The sequence below is a fragment of the Balaenoptera acutorostrata genome, chromosome 1 (assembly GCF_949987535.1).
Source record: "Balaenoptera acutorostrata chromosome 1, mBalAcu1.1, whole genome shotgun sequence".
Classification (NCBI taxonomy): Eukaryota; Metazoa; Chordata; class Mammalia; order Artiodactyla; family Balaenopteridae; genus Balaenoptera; species Balaenoptera acutorostrata.
Window position 1 is genome coordinate 104,731,260 of NC_080064.1, and position 15,771 is coordinate 104,747,030.

Genomic DNA, 15,771 nt, shown 5'->3' on the forward strand with positions numbered 1-15,771 from the left:
GCCCAGAAAAGGGCCGGGCGTTTGAAAGGTGCTCCATCAGTGCCTGTGGAATTGAATCAGATCAATCTAATACTCAGACACCACTAAGAAACCCTACGAGCAAATTTAGCTGCATCTGGACTCAGGAAGGAAGCAGACAGGCCCCAGGTATGCCCACCGCAGGAGGGAGGCTTCAGCCCTTTGTTCCTTTACTTGTCACCTTGCCACTCAGCCTCCCTTCATCCATCCATCCATCACCTGGGTTGAGCATCTGCTCTGGGTCAGGCCCTGGTTGGGTGCTGGGAAGGCGTGGGGAGGAGGGGTGGTGGTACACAGCTCTGCATTCATCTGGAGCTTCTGGGCACACCAGGGTACATGGCCCAGGGAACACAGGAGGCCTTTCCTCTCCCACGCTGGTCTGTGGGCCAGTCTGTGAGCCGTGGCTCTAGAGACTGTGGCTTTTGGACTTCATGGAGTCAAGGGCAGCCCTTCTCAGAACCAGCCCAGGCAGAACTGTAGAGTAGGCTGTAGTCCTCACTACTGCCATTTGCCAAAGGCTCTCCACCTTCTAGGCACGTGGTGGGATTAGATTTCCAGGTCCCCTGTGGTTGGGTGGAGGCATGGAGCTAGTTCAGGGCAGAAGTGGCACAGACCCCTTCCGAGATGCATATCTCATCACCTGCATGAGACCCTCAAGGACCCTCTTCTCTCCTGAGCAGACCCAGAGGCCATCCAGGGACCAGTAGTGGGGCAGCCCTGCTACCCTCCACACCTGATGTGTCCAAGGCAACTGCCCCATGTGCCACCATTTCTCCAGACAGCAGGAAGGGGACAGAGGGCGTGCAGCTAGCTGGTCTTTAGGGAAGTGACTTAGAGTTGTTTTTGTTGACATCTCTCAGCCTAAACTGTCACATGGTCACGCATCCCACAGTGGCTCCTGGGAAATGTAGTTTCTAGTGCACCAGCCTCGTGCCCTGCTGAAACTCAGCGAGGTTTATTATTCAAATGGAAAAGGCGGCGTGGATGCTTGGGGCAGTTAGTGGTCTTTGACTCACTGTCGCACTCTAAACAGCGCCTGGCTCTCCTCCGCAGGCCCTGGCTGCCCACAGCCCACCCCCGAGCTGGCTGGACATGGGGACCGCTCCTCATCCTTCCGGCTCTGAATGACCTGGCGCAAAACACGTCTCTTCCAGGCCTTCCGTTTCCTCATTTGTAAAAGAAGGGCTTTCAACCAGTGATCACTGAGGTTCCTCCCAGCACTGACATTTGATGACTTGTGGTTTTGGGCAAGTTATTTAACCTCTCCAGATTTCCATTTCCTCATCTAGAAAAGAGAGATAAAAATAGTTCTTACCTCAGAGGGTTGCCGCGAAATCATCTAGGGTTATGCCTGACATATAAGAAATAATCCGTAAGTGTCTGCTATAATCAACATAATCTGAGTTCCGCTTGTCAGCTCTTTGGAAAGAATCTGATGAACTTGCTCATGCTGAGGCCTAATACAGGGTCAGTGGGTATCTGGCACAAGTGCTGCCATTATTCTCTCTCTGTAACAGGCATCACCAGTCAACCAAGATATTCTCTGGACGAGCCAGGGTGCAGCCTCACCGTCCGCAGTGCCGCCCTTCCACAGCCCCCGTTCGATCCAAGGCTCCGTCCCCTCCTTTGGGAAGCCTTCCTGCTTCAACCCCACGCGTGTTCCCAAAGCAGCCTACACGTACCCTGTCGTGGCTTTTTTTAGGCTGAGTTGCGATTTTTCCTTTTGCTTGTCGGTGCCCCGACTAGACAGTGAGTTCCACGAGGCAGGGACTGCATTTGGTCTCTCAAAGGTCTAGCCTGATGCCTGGAACATTGTATATGTTAAAAAATGAATCCTCGATCCTGTGGCTGGCGAGTCGGGGAGAAGTTTGGGGGACGGGCAGTGGGCCGTAGGACTGCCTCACCGACGACCATATTCCCTGCCTCTGGAAGCCCCTGCAGGAGCTGTGGGGCGGGTCTCCCCAGCCAGATCTCCCCTGCAGGGCTGGCCGGACACTTCTGAGGGAGCTGGGCCAGCCAGCACACGTGGGGCTGGGAGGAGGCCAACAAACAAGCAGGACTCCAAGACCGCCCCGAGGAAGCTGCCCTCCCCAGGGTGCGCAGGTGTCTGCCCGCGCCTCAGGCTCCAGGCTCCAGGGCACGTCCAACTTCACGACTAAGGGACCTGCGGGAGCTCAGACACCTGCTTTCCGCTTTCACAGACCGCTGCTCAGCATTACCTTGGTGACAGAACGGAGGATGGGCGGGGGCAGGAGAGGGCCAGGGAGAGGGCCTGGTTAGCCCGGAAGGGTGCCGACTGCAGGGCCCAGGGATGGGCTGGCAGCCATAGCTGTGCTGGGGGGAGCCCGCCGAGCTGCGGGGAGAGCTCATAGGACAGGCAGAGGCGTGGCAGCTCAGCACCCGCCGCTTCCCGGTCCTGGCACAGAACCACGCGGCGCCAGCTGACTTCCGGACATGGGTCCCAGGGGAAACAGTGTGTGATCTGAGGGGCCGGGAAGGCCTGTGTGTAACCACGTTTCTACCCTCTGGCCTGTGACAGGCCCTGAAATGCCAGAATCGGGAGGAAGCCAGGTCGCCTTACGAAGAATACCTCTTGGCCGCCCAATCTATCATTGCAGCCATTTTATAGATAAGGAACCTGAGGCTTGGGAAGGCTGACTTCCAGAGGTCACATAATTTGGAAACGAGGTCACATACCTCCAGGCATAGGGCTTGTCTCTCCGGCCCGCAGGACTCTGCAGTGAGGACTCGTTCCTCAGGCCGTCCTTGATGGCCATTGTCCTGCAGCAGAACAGATCTGATGGGCAAGGGTCACCAAAGGATAACTAACAATTATTAAATATTTAACATTTTCTGTCCCTGATCTCAGGTGATCCAAACAGCACCTGGGCCAGGGGCTGGGGATCAAGATAGGAGCAAACCACGGACCCTGACCTCCAGGACTTTGGAGCGGGAGGTGGACCCAGAGCTGCCGTGTAGTGGTGCCTGTGGAGTGTTCAGTGATGAGCTGGGGCTTCTCCACTGGCAGCCTCGGGTAAATAAGAATAATCATACATGCATACATACGCCTGTTATACGGGGAGAAATGTGTTAAACTCCATTTGTGGGCTCTCCCTTCACCCCCACCCCTGCCATGCCTGCCACCAGCCCTCTCCGGGCTCAGCCAGTGCCGTCCATTGCTTCTGGGAGGGTTAGGATTGTTCCAACAGGAACCGTATGCGGCCCCTGGAAGAGAGGTGCCAGCCATACCCCTAGGCTTGGCTCAGGGCTTCTGACCCTGCGTGGCAACCCCTCAACTTCAATGACCCAAGATACCTCGGCAAATTACTCATCTTCCTGAGCCCCTATTTTCTCATTTTGTGAAATGGGGTCAGGATTCCACTTTGCCTGGAACGTCCTGTGTCCTCACCTGTACTTATTCCTCAGAACAGATTGCTAGAAGTGGGAGTCCTGGATCAAAGGGCATCAGCACTTTTTTTTTTTTTTAGTTTTATTTATTTATTTATTTATGGCTGTGTTGGGTCTTCGTTTCTGTGCGAGGGCTTTCTCTAGTTGCGGCAAGTGGGGGCCACTCTTCATCGCGGTGCGCGGGCCTCTCACTATCGCGGCCTCTCTTGTTGCGGAGCACAGGCTCCAGACGCACAGGCTCAGCGATTGTGGCTCACGGGCGTAGTCGCTCCACGGCATGTGGGATCTTCCCAGACCAGGGCTCGAACCCGTGTCCCCTGCATTGGCAGGCAGGTTCTCAACCACTGCGCCACCAGGGAAGCCCCGGCATCAGCACTTTTAAGGCTGGTGCTGCATATTGCCAAATGGTTATCCAGAGACATTGTGTCAGTTGAGAATTCCGCCAGCAGTAGGTGAAAGCACTTCTTTCCCTGCGTCCTCTTCAACATGGAGAGTTAGCTTTTCCAGAGTGTTTCCAGTTTGATGGGTAAAAAAGGCATCCACCCTGTGATGAAACATGCTGTGCTGGTTTAAGTTCAGGTTCTAGGGGCAGACTGATGGGTATAGTCCCGGCCCTGCCCCTAGGGCCATACGGCCCTGTTTGCACTAGGCCACACTCCTTGGCCTCAGTTTCTTCATCTGTAGGATGGGGTTACATTGTGGAATTGTTGTGAGAATTAACTACCTTAATGTAAGCTATGTGGAGCATGGTAGGTGCTTAATAAATGTATCATCTCTACTTCTTTGGCTAGTGGTAAAGTTGAACTTTCATATTTCTTATCTTTCTTCTCTGACAGATAATGTGTTTGTTGTTTGTCCACTCTTCTATTGCAGTACAGGACTTTTTCTTACTGATCTTTTAATAAGTCTTTATCTGTTAATTACATGAACACTAGGTCCTCTAAATTTTAATTCCAGATGCCCATCACCTGCGAGCTTTTAAAACTTAAATCCATCTCTGTGGGTGAGGCCTGGACGTGGGAATTGTTAGCATTCCCGAGGCCATTCTCCTAGGTAGCCAGGGCTGAGATATGGTGGTCTAGTTTTGTATCATCATCTGCTTGCTAATTTTGTTTTATAGGCAGCTTGGGGTTCAGAAGTTTAAATGTTATGTGTGCAACCATGTTCATCTTTCTTTTCCTTTATGATTTCTTTGGTATCTTTCACGTTTAAGGGGTTCCTCTTGTTTCTCCTGGTTTGCCTTTCCCATTCAGATGGTCACATGTTTCTTCTGTTTCTGTGGTGGCTGCGCTTCTCACTTCCTGTGTGATCTTGGCAGGGTGCTGGACCCTTCTGGGCTTCTGTTTCCCCAAAATGAGGGGGGTTGGGCTAAATCAGACTTTCCCAAAGGCATCCGAGATGCTTTGTGGAAAAAAGGTTTCCTGGCCAAGTAAGTTTGGAAAATGCACATTATGTCAAAAGTTCTGAGAAACAGCACAGAAAAGCAGGGTGACCCAGCAGTTTCTCTCCTGGGTATATGCCCAAGAAAATTGAAAACATGTCCACACAGAACTTGTACACAAATGTTCCTAGTGGCATTGCTCATAATAGTTAAGCAGTGAATACAATCCGATGTCCAGGAACTGATGAATGAATAACCAAAATATCCACACAATGGAATATTATTCAGTCATAAAAAGGAATGAAGTGCTGATTCATGCTCAGCATAAACAAACCTTGAAAACATTATGCCAAATGAAAGAAGCCAGTCATGAAAGACCATGTAGTATAATTCCAGTTATACGAAATGCCCAGGTTAGGCAAATCTATAGAGGCGGAAAGTAGATTAGTGGTTGCCCTGGGCAGAGGGACTTGGGGGGAAATGGGGAAGGACTGCTGATGGGCACAGGGTTTTTTGGGGGGGCGAGAAGAATGTTGTAAAGTTAGATGGGGTACAGCTCTGTGAATACACTAGAAACCACTGAACAGTACAGTTTAAAGGAATAAGTTTTATGGCATGGGGATTATGTTGCATAAAGCTGTTAAAAAAGAAAAGAAAAGAAAGGAAAGGAAAGAAAAAGAAAGGAAGAGAAGAGAAAAGAAAAGAAAAGAAAAGAACGGTTAGGACTTTGGAAGAGCTGGGTGCTTCCCAACCTTGTGTCCACCTATTCCCAGGACCTGGACCAAGATTTTTTTAAAACCTTTTCAACCCTTAGTTTCCTCCTCTGAAAAGCACGGCTCAGAGCATGACTCTGCATTGTGCAGACGAAAAAGACACTTCTACATCTGCTCCTTGCAGCGTCTCCAGGAAGAGGCGGAAGCCAGAGAAACGAAATCTGAGGCCCCGCGAGGCTGGCTTGCCTAGGTTCACATAGCCACTAAGTGGTGTGGTGTCGGGATTTGAATGTGTTTCTCTCAGGCTGGGCACTTGGAATGACGCTGGCCCAGCTGGGCTCATGGGTTGCAGAGAGATCTGCAGCAATAATGCAGAGTGTGCTCTGAGAGCCGAAAGGGGCTCTGCAGACGGGGTGCGTGCTAGCCAGTGAGGATGGGAGAGGTGTGTCGGGGAGAGCCACGCCTGTACCCACTTCCTCTGAGGCTGGAACAGCCTCGTCCCAACCTGCAGCCCCTGAGCTTTGTGTTCCTTCTTGTTGAAATGGAAGGCTAGGCCTTGGAGCTCATGGCAGCTGGTGGCTGCACTTCTCACTTGCAATGGCAGCCCCTCCTTTGAGTGCTTACCAGGTGGCCTGCACTCTGCTGGACTCAGGGCCTCGCTGGGCTGAGGCTCAGGAGAGCCTGTGGGTTCAGTGTGGTCACCCTCTTTCACAGAGGAGCAAACCAGCCATCGTGCCACTGTTAAATAGTCCTTCCAGAGATTACTAAAGGCTATATAATATTCTGTCTTAGGCATGTACCTTCTTTCACTGTTTCTCTAGTATTTGACATTTGTTCCTATTTTATTTTAAAATGCGAACAACGCTATGATGGACAAACTTACATAGAAATTTTTGTGCACCTCTCTGCTTATTTCCTTGAGGTCGATGCCTGGAAGAGGAATTACCAGGTGAAAGGGTGTGAACTCATTTACTGTTCTTCGTGTGTTGCCAGGCGGCTTTCCAGAAAAGAAAGGCTGAGACATCCACATTCCCACGAGCAGCATTGGCCATGCCAGTGGGGGTAGATTAGTAACCAGCTTGGGCGTCTGTTCTCTCTCATCCATTTGGATGATCCCCTGAAAACTGACCTTATCTCACACTTGTTAAAACTTATCTTAACTAGTAACTGGAAATACTCAATTCCATGAATCTATTCTATGGGTTTATGGAAATCCCCAGGGCACCTTCCCACGGGAGCCTAATTGGTGAAGTAGATAATAAATCAAGAGGGAGTTGATTTATTATCTCCCCCTCCTGCTGACGGTCTCCTATCAGAAACTTTGTGCTGAGATCTCAGGTGCCACTTGCTGCTTGAAAATGCCCGTCCTCGTGAGAAGTACGGGACTTTGAGTCTGTCGTCTTCCAACCAGTCAATCGTAACGATTCCTAACGTGTATTGAGTATTTACTCAATAAGCTGTGTGTATTAAGTAATTAATCCTGATAATAATCCTATGAGATAGACCTTATTATTATGCCCATGTTAACAGGGGGTTGTGGAAATGAAGGCACAGAAAGGTCGAGTAACGTGTCTAAGGTCACACAGTGAGTAAGTAGGTGGTAGATCAGGGATCTGATTCCAGACAGTCTGACTCTACAGACCATACCCTTACCCAGCACAGTGTACCGCTGCTGTACTGTCTGGTGGTGGGCAACAGGGACTCTTGGTCAACCAGTCTTGAATTGGCAGGAGGGTACAGAGACCTGAGACCCCATGGCTGGGGCCAGCTTCTGGTCAGCCCCTGTGAGAACAGCACTGACAGGGAGATTCAGCAACACCTGAGACGACCTAGTGAGGTATTGGTGTCCGTCAGAGGAGGCAAGGTACACCAAATAGATGGAAGATGGTTTCTATCCATTTTCCTTTGCGTTCAGTGGAAGGGGATGTTTCCCTGTACCTCCTCCTTGGCTACCAAGAGCGACCAGTACTAAGGATCGATGTAGCCACCAAGGTTCTCCAGGGTCCTGCCTAGCCGCGCCCACTGCATTCTGCCCCCTTCCCGGCAGGGCTGTGAGGAGTGCGGTGTGTGTGGGCACGTGTGTGCCAGTGTGTGTCGCTCGTGCTCACCTCCCGGTTTGCTGAGGCAGCGTCGAGCCCTGGCCTGGCCTGGGGAGGAAGCGCTGTGCTGGCCTGGCGTGGTACTGGGCATGGCATGTGCTCAGAGAGGCGACAAAGCCGGGAGGGGCCTGATGGGTGCCTGGAGGGTGAAGAGATGGCTCAGTAAAAGGCCTCAGCCCACCTCTTCCACGAGTTCCCACCGCACCGTCAGCTCTGCGAGAGCTGGGGCCCTGCTGCTTGTCGGCTGCCGCGTTCCCCGTGGCAAATAGTTGACAAATGTTAGATGGAGGCAGGTGCGCTATGAACAGAGGCTTCAATTGTTTGGTGTTGGGAAAATAGACATAAAGCCCAGGCAGGGAGAGTCGGACGTGGAAGAAAAGAGCCGTGAAGGGAAGTGACGTGAGATGCTGTGTGGGGCACCGGGGATGACGAAGGGTAACCTGGAGCCCGCTTGCCGGGAAGAGGTAAGAGGACGTGCCGGCTGAAGGAGGGGTGTGAGCAACGCAGGAGGGCTGCGCCAGGGTGTGGGCCGTGGTGAGAGAAGAGGCTGGAAACAGGGATGGGGGCCGTCTGGGCATCCCCCGTTGCGGGGTGCATCTCAATTGCCGGGAGGGCTTGTTAAAACACAGGCTGCCCGGCTGCACCCCCAGGGTCTCCGATTCAGTAGGTCTGGGTTTGGGCCGACAGTCTGCATTTCTAGCCGTTCCTACTGACAGCTGCCCAGCGCTGAGCTCCACCTTCCCGCTGCCTTGGGACACCCCGGCCCTGCATCCCAGGCTGAGGCTGGAGCTCCGGAGCATTCCCGCCAGGGAGCGTCCCCCTGTCAGCACGTGAGGCCGCCTCGAGTGATGGGGACGGATGAGGCAGGAGGCTGCCCTGTGGTTTCCTGCCCACACGCAGTCACATCTGTTTTCCTCCAGAAGTGAGGTCCTTGCGTGAGCACACAGTGGAAACGAGACGGCAAGAGCAGCATGAAGTAGGGCCCCAGCGAGCCGTTGTCCCAGCACGCTGCCTCACCAGAAACAAGGTGGGCTTTTCTCGCCTGTCTCCATGTTGCCTGCAGATGGCTGAGGATGCCTGCGGCGGGCCGGGTTTGGAGGAAGGCCGGGAGGCGAGGCTTCAGAACTTAGAGACTCCTCCCACAAGGAGACTCCTGAGGGATGCTGGACAAGCGTACATGCATGCTTTCACATGCTCCGGGATGAGAAGACCAAGTCAAACGCCCATCCCTGAGAGGGAAGCCACCGGCCACTGAGATGCCAGTCTGCACCCCCCGAGCTGCGGGGATGGGGGGCAGGCGTCCTCAGAGCGAAGACTTAGGGAATCAGAGGTGAGACCAGAAGAAGCAGTGCACGTGTAGAACGGGTTCAAGACCCACCTCTGCAGCTTAGGGGTGAACAGCATCAGCCAAGTTACTGAACTCTGAAACTATGAAACCCGCATCTGCACAGCCAGGATACTGAAAGCGTTCAATTCAGTAGGTTGGGGTGGAGATAACAGGGCATGCAATGTATGTGGAGCACTCCTGGTGCCCTGAGGGGTTTTGTTCGGGGCCAGGGAAGTCCCCGCATGGGAGGCTGTGCCTGGCCCAGGCCTCCTCCTGGGCGGCAGGTCTCGGGAGGGCCCGAGGCCCGGGGAGCCAGGCTGCAAACCCGGCAGCAGAGCAGCAGGACGGCAGGTGCTGCCTTTGATCTGTCAGGCTTCCCTTCCCGAGAGGGCACGGCTCACAGACTCTAACCACTCAGGCTTCCTGTGCTCCTGCGTGGGTTTCTCAAGAGCCCAACCCTACAGGCCCCGCCTGCCCTGATCCAGCCCCGGCCTGGGATGCTGGGGTGAGGGGGGGGGGGGAAGAAGAGTCAGGGATTCCTTTAGGCCAGAGTTTCTCAGACTTGAGTGTGCCTCTCAATCACCTGGGGGCTTGTTAACAGACTATGGGGCCCACTTCCAGAGGTTCTGACTCGGTGGGTCTGGAGTGGGGCATGAGAGTCTGCATTTCTAACCAGTTCGGGGTGAGTCCCACTTGGAGGACCACTGTGCTAGGCTCAGCTCTGCCAGGGCTTCTCCCGATTCCACCCAACACGGTGCTGGGGCCTGGCACCGTTCGCACCCGATGTCACCGGCAAGGGGCTCACAGGAACCTGTGAGCCGGTGACAGCTGTGGGGCTCGGTGTGCAGGCCCCCAATACCTACTGTCACGGCAGAGGCTGATTTCTGTTCCTGGCCTGGCCCACAGGCCTCTGCCCTTCTGCCATTCCTCCCCAAACCAGCTCTACGTCCTTAGCCCTTGGCTCCAGTAGGGTACCCAAACCAGGACTGAGTTCGGGGGCTCCTTGCCCCTTGGAGAGAAAGAACTCTTTCGTTCCTCTTCCCTTTGCCTTTTGCTTAGGACACAGCTCCGTCAGCCTTTCAGGCCTCTCCCTGGGCCCCTCCCCACGTTCACCCCAGGATGGCCTCCCTCCTCTCAGGGCCACCCTCTCGCATCTCTGAAGCCCCAGCCCTTCCCCCACATCCCCCTCACCACGCACATACCTCACTGGCCGTAGGCTTGATCTTGCTTGGCTCTGTGGTTGGCCAGGGCCCCCGGTCCGGAGCTTTCCTTCAGCTCCACGAAGGGGGCAGTAAGGGAAGGGCCGAAGGCTCAGGATTGTGTTGGTCCTGGTGGGAGATGCTTGCCTCCTGTGGATCCACCTGCAAAGTACGTATGAAGCAATTACTTAACAAAGGGAAAGGCAATAAAGGAGCTCAATAAATGTTTTTTGAATGAGGGAAAACAAATCTACTCTCCATGCTGCACACTCAAAAACGCCTCTGATGAAAACGCACTTTGATTCTGGGAGCCCTGCAGGTGTGCGTGCAAAGCCCTTGAGTGCTGACCCAGAATGGGAAACGGGAGCCCCTAGGCAGGAAATTTCTCTGGCACAGTGATTTCTAGTGAGTCCCGTGGCAACTGATGTACCAGGCTAAAAACTTCTACACACCCCAAAAAGGGACCTGGGGATGGTACGCTTGGGAAGCACTGAGTGACAAAGTGTCAGCTGGTCCCTGTACTAGGGAGACTTCTCCGAGCCTGGATCAGGGAGGGGCTTGCTCAGGCCTTGAGGACAATATCCCAAGCTTATTGGCTCCGAGGTCCGTCTGCTGGATCCCTGTCTGGGAACCTGGGGGAAGATAAATATGGGGGCCGGAATGAAGGCAGTTTTTATTGCCTAACAGAGCTCCATAGGCACCAGCATTTGTGCCCAATGAAGGACGGGGTTTCCTTTCCTTCCAGGCTCCCACCAGCAAGGCCAGAGGGAGGCACTACCCTCACCCCTGACTCCCAAAGGGGTAAGTGCTGAGGACCATGAATAACCTGATGACCTGGGGTCAGAGGTCTCCTCATATACGCATGCACACACCTGAGCTCTGGTTGTTGGCTGGCTGGCTGGCAAAATGAATGGATGGATGGTTTTCAGTCTCTGCATGTTTGACAGCCCCAGTGCTGAAACAGATGTTGCCTTGGCAGTCCCCAGACCAAAAGCCCATTGACTCAACTTGCTTTGGCCGACTCAGCCCTGAGCCCTAGGGAGCATGGACACGGAGGGTGATACTATTCCTCCAGAGGCTAAGATCTTGGCATCCTTGGCCTGGTTTGACTCTGTTCGGGCTGCTATAACAAAAATATCACAGACTGGTTGGCTTAAACAACAAACATTTATTTCTCACGGTTCTGGAGGCAGGGAAGTCCAAGAGAAAGGTGCCGGCTGACTCTGCCTGGTGGAGCCCACTTCCTGGTTCCTGGTCAGCTGTCTTCTCGCTGTGGCCTCACGTGGTACAAGCGGTGAGGGAGCTCTCCAGAGTTTCTTTCACAGGAGCACTAATTCCGTTCCTGAGGGCTATACCCTCAGGACCCAATCACCTCCCAACGCCATCTCCTTGGGGGTTAGGTTTTAACCTATGAATTTGGGGGCACACAAACATTTAGTCTCTAGCACTCTACCAGCTCCATCCAGGGCAACCATTCAGTCTGGTCATCCAGGCCTTCCAGAAGCACACAGATGATTATACAGATGGACGGACGGGGGATCAGCACGGCCCTTTATGGGGGTCGCTCAAGCCTTGATTTGCCATTTACCCCTGTGTAACCTTGGCAGCCACTTAACCCCTCCAGCCCTCGTTGCCTCACCTCCCTGACACCCTCAGGGGGCTGCTAGTGAGATGGAACGTGGTCATGTGTGGACACTTTTAAGGTCCGTGGAGAGTGCCACACGACGTGCAGACGTCAGGGGCTGTGACTGTGGTCATGCAGCTGGTGAATCACGCCACAGGGATCTGTCATCTTCAGGCTGGAAGTGAGGTCTCCTGGACTCCCTTGTGCTCCAGTCGCCCTTGGCTCAGAGCCCTGCCGCGCCCCCTGTCCTTTCCTTGGGCTGACCCTACTTCCACCCCAGACCCCTACCAGACTTACTCACCTTGGCCTGGGTGAAACAGCACCTTTTCTGCCTGGAGTCCCGGGCCATCCCTTGGCTTCTGGACAAAGCAGCCCATTTTCAGCCGCTGCCGCCCCACTCACCCCATCCCTTCCCAGCTCCTCTCAACCAGTGACCTTCCTCACAGCACCCCCTCCTTCCTTCGCCTCTGAGGTGGCACTGACCCTGGCAACAGAAAGACCTCGGTTCTGCCACGCTCGCATTGGGCAATGACTCAACCGCTCTGTGACCCATTTTCCCTGCCTGTAAACAAGGACCCTGGCGCCCTGCAGGTTGCAGTGAAGATAAAGCAATGACATGGGTGATGTGCTGGCTTCGTGCCCAAGCCATGGCATTTGCTCAAGAAATGTGAGGTTTCCTCTCCTCTCCAAGTGCACCGCAGGCTCTGCTCTCAGAGTCTCTGAAGTGAGGCTCCCCAAGCCCCCACCAGAGGCGCACACAGATAGAGCATGCAAGGCCTCTGCCAGGCCACCTCATTCAAGGAAGCTGAGTCTGAGTTGCTCGTCAGCCTTTTTCTGCCGTCTTCTCTTGCCCCTGAAGACAGAGGCGGCTGACAGTGTCCAGGCTTAGGACACCCCACCCGGAGCCCTCGGAGTCAGGTAGAGGGGGAGAGAGTCTGGAATCCACACGACGAACAGCTGGCCTTGACTGGCCCCTCCTTACACATCATCTTGGGACAGATGAACCCCAGAGACAGGGTTGTCCCAGCCCAAATCCACAGTGAAATTGGCTGGGCCCTGCCCCTCCAGCACGGGGGACGTCCACGGCCGCAGACAGCTTCAGATTCCTTCAGCGTGGTTCAGCGGGAATCAGCTCCATTTAATCTCCATGCACCGTGCACCGAGCACCTCCTCGGTACCTCCTAGGGATGCAGGCATGAGTAGAGCACAATTCCTGCCCTCCGGGGGCTGCCAGCGTAGGTGATGAGGAAGATGTGACAAGCGGCACCTGCACCAGCGGTGCTCCCCCTGCAGACGTCTGTAAGGAGACTGACGCCTGGGCCCACCCAGAACACGGAACGCAGGCGCACGCACGCACGCACGCACGCACTGGACACCAGCTCTGCCCTGTCCACAGTGCCTGGCCTATGGTTCCTCCAACCCTGTACCAGTTCTTCCGGGCACGCTCCTGCCTCTAGGTTTCTGTTGTCTGGGACACTCTTTTATGATGTCAGATTTATTGAGGTATATAATTTATACGAGTAGGATCCACAGTTTTTCAGTGTACAGTTCGGTGAGTTTGGACAAATGTATACAACTGCATAGCCTCCTGCCACAGCCAAGATATAGAACATTTCCCCACCGCACGAAGTTCCCTCAGTTATCCAACAGCTGGCTCCCTCCCTCCTTGGGTCCTGTTTAAATCGCCACCAGCATTTATTCCCTCTGTCCTGCTTAAAACTTCTCCCCAGCACCAAACATCTTGTGTACGTATATACTTACGAATGCGTCTTATGTACTCTCCATCCCGTATGTGATTTTTCTGTTTGGTTTGCTGTTGTATTCCCGGTGCTCAGGAATTAGAGCTCAGAATCCCCAGTCCAGAGGGAGAGAGATAACAGAGATGGGGGGCGGGGTTGTGGGAACAATGGGGGTGCCTCCCTCAGCTGGGGGGACAGACCTGGAGGGCAGCAGGTGGAAAAAGGAGGAAAGGACGTTGTCATCTGAGCATCAGAGGTCGTATGGTGGGAATGATGAGACGTGGCTGGAGAGGTGGGCAGAGGGCATCAGATCTGCTGGACAGGGAGTTTCTCACGCATTTGACCCCTTACCTTATTCCCCAAAGCAGCCTCCTCCAGAGGAGGATCGATAAGGGAGACTTTTAAACAGGGTCTGATCCACATGTTAACGGGGACTGTCCAGGTGCATCCCAGGGGCAGGGCTGAAAGAGCAACAGCCCCACAGGCTGGCCCCTAGGACCTGGGAGGGAGGTGATGGTGGCTGAGATTGGGCCTGGGCGGTGGGTGGGAGAGGAGAGAATTCAGTGAGGGCAGCAGTTGGTGGCAGCGGTGTGGGGGTGGTCAGTTGTGCTGGGGGCCAGGAGGCAGACTTGGAGCTTGGACTTGATGCCCCTGGCAGTACGGTCCCAAGGGAGTCAGGCCTGGGACTGGAGCAGTGCGGAGTGTTCTTAGGAGATGGGGTTTCAGTCCCCACAATACTCCTAGCTTGAGAGGGACATCAGTGGGCTGTTCTTCTGCCTGGAACCCCCTGGGCTAGGGGTCACGCCTGGCTCAGTTTCTCCTGCAGCGCCACTCCTCCTCGGCTCCTAGCCTGCAAGTGCCAACCTCTCAGCTCTGGCCACACTCTGCCTTTTCATTCTTCATGCTGCTGGTGCTTCAGATGGCCACCGGCCAGGATGGCTTTCTCACTGCAGGACACCACTGGGTGACTTCTGAGCCCCTCTGGAAGCTTCCTTCTGACTCACCCTTCCAGAGGCCGGGCATGTCCTGATACTTCCATGAGGCTGTGTGATGTTTGGGACTTTGTCTTGATGTCTATCTTAGACATTCAGCCCCTCAGAGGGCTTGAGCTAGAACTTTAGATTTGCTTTGCCAGGGAGGTATGAAGGATTAGTCAAAAGATGTTGTTTTGTTGTTGTTGCTTTCCATGTCAGCAAATTTTAGCTGAGGCTTCACTCCGTGCTTAGCTCTGTGACAGGAGCTGGGGATGTGGAGATAGATAAGACACACTCATTGCCCCGAGCACAGCAAGGGAAGATGACATATGAGCCAATAAACCACAACAAAGAGAGGTACATAGATGTAGAGCACACTGTGGGGCATCTCAAGAGGCTGTGATTGAATATGGGAGGGAGTGTTCAGGGAAAGCCTCCTAGAGGAGGTGACGTCTGAGCTGGGTTTTGAAGGATAAATAGGAGTTCACGCGTGGTGCATACTCGGGAAGGCTGGCAGGTATTCCAGCAGAAAGAAAAGTTTCTGCAGGGCCTGGAGGACTGAAGGTCCATGATGGGTACAGAGCTAGGATCATTGATAAAGTCCTTGCTGGGTTGCTGGGGTGACCAAGCGTGACTGTGGGGAGGAAGACGTTCATCTTGGAGAGCAGTGGGGGCAATCCTTCACTGACTGCTTTCAGCCTCAAATTATGTCTGATTGGCATTCGCTGGCATTCTGCCCCTGCCATCCTTTCCCCGTGGCCTTCTCTTGTCTTTCCTCTAACTCCCCCGTCTCCCTCTGGGTTTGCCCCTTCTATGATAGTCTGGGACTGGGTGCAAGGCACTGTGGGACCCTCCCAGCCACACAGCAGGGTCTAGAGCTGCTCCAGCAGCTCGTGGAGAGGCGAGAAGCAGGGCAGGGACTCCTGCAGGCAGCTGATGCCCAGGGAGCTAGTGGGGATCTGTCTGTGGGTGACAGGACCCCAGCTTTGAAGGGCAATCTCCCCACCTGCTCACTGATCACCACGTGGGGCTCACAGCAGGGCTCTACCTCGGAGGGCACCTGGGATCCCAGTAGGAGGGCTGCTCAGAACCAGGCATAGGAACCAGGGCAGAGAAGATGGAGCCAAGCCCATGGGGTAGGGCAGAGGCAGAGGCAGTTAGGGATGCCTGCTGTGGGCGGCAGCATGGGGGCTCAGAGGGCTACACGGGAGCCAGGAGCTGCCAGGTGGAGCTGAGCCCGTGGCTAGAAGACCTGCCTCTGATGTAGACACCTTTGTCAGGCTGGAGCC

The 15,771-nt window shown here is 54.3% G+C and overlaps 1 protein-coding gene across 2 annotated transcripts in view; it reads left to right on the forward strand.

Annotated features, from left to right (window-relative positions):
• The window catches only part of MAN1A2 (mannosidase alpha class 1A member 2), a 219,503-nt gene that overhangs the window by 200,181 nt on the left and 3,551 nt on the right, over positions 1-15,771 (forward strand). The window contains exon 15 of one of the 2 annotated variants that reach the window (XR_009008393.1): positions 1,072-1,203. The exons of the other annotated variant lie outside the window; for it this stretch is intronic. The gene's annotated coding sequence lies outside the window, so the exon portion shown is untranslated. Of the gene's footprint in view, positions 1-1,071; positions 1,204-15,771 lie in introns of those variants that run through there. 2 annotated transcript variants of the gene reach the window in all.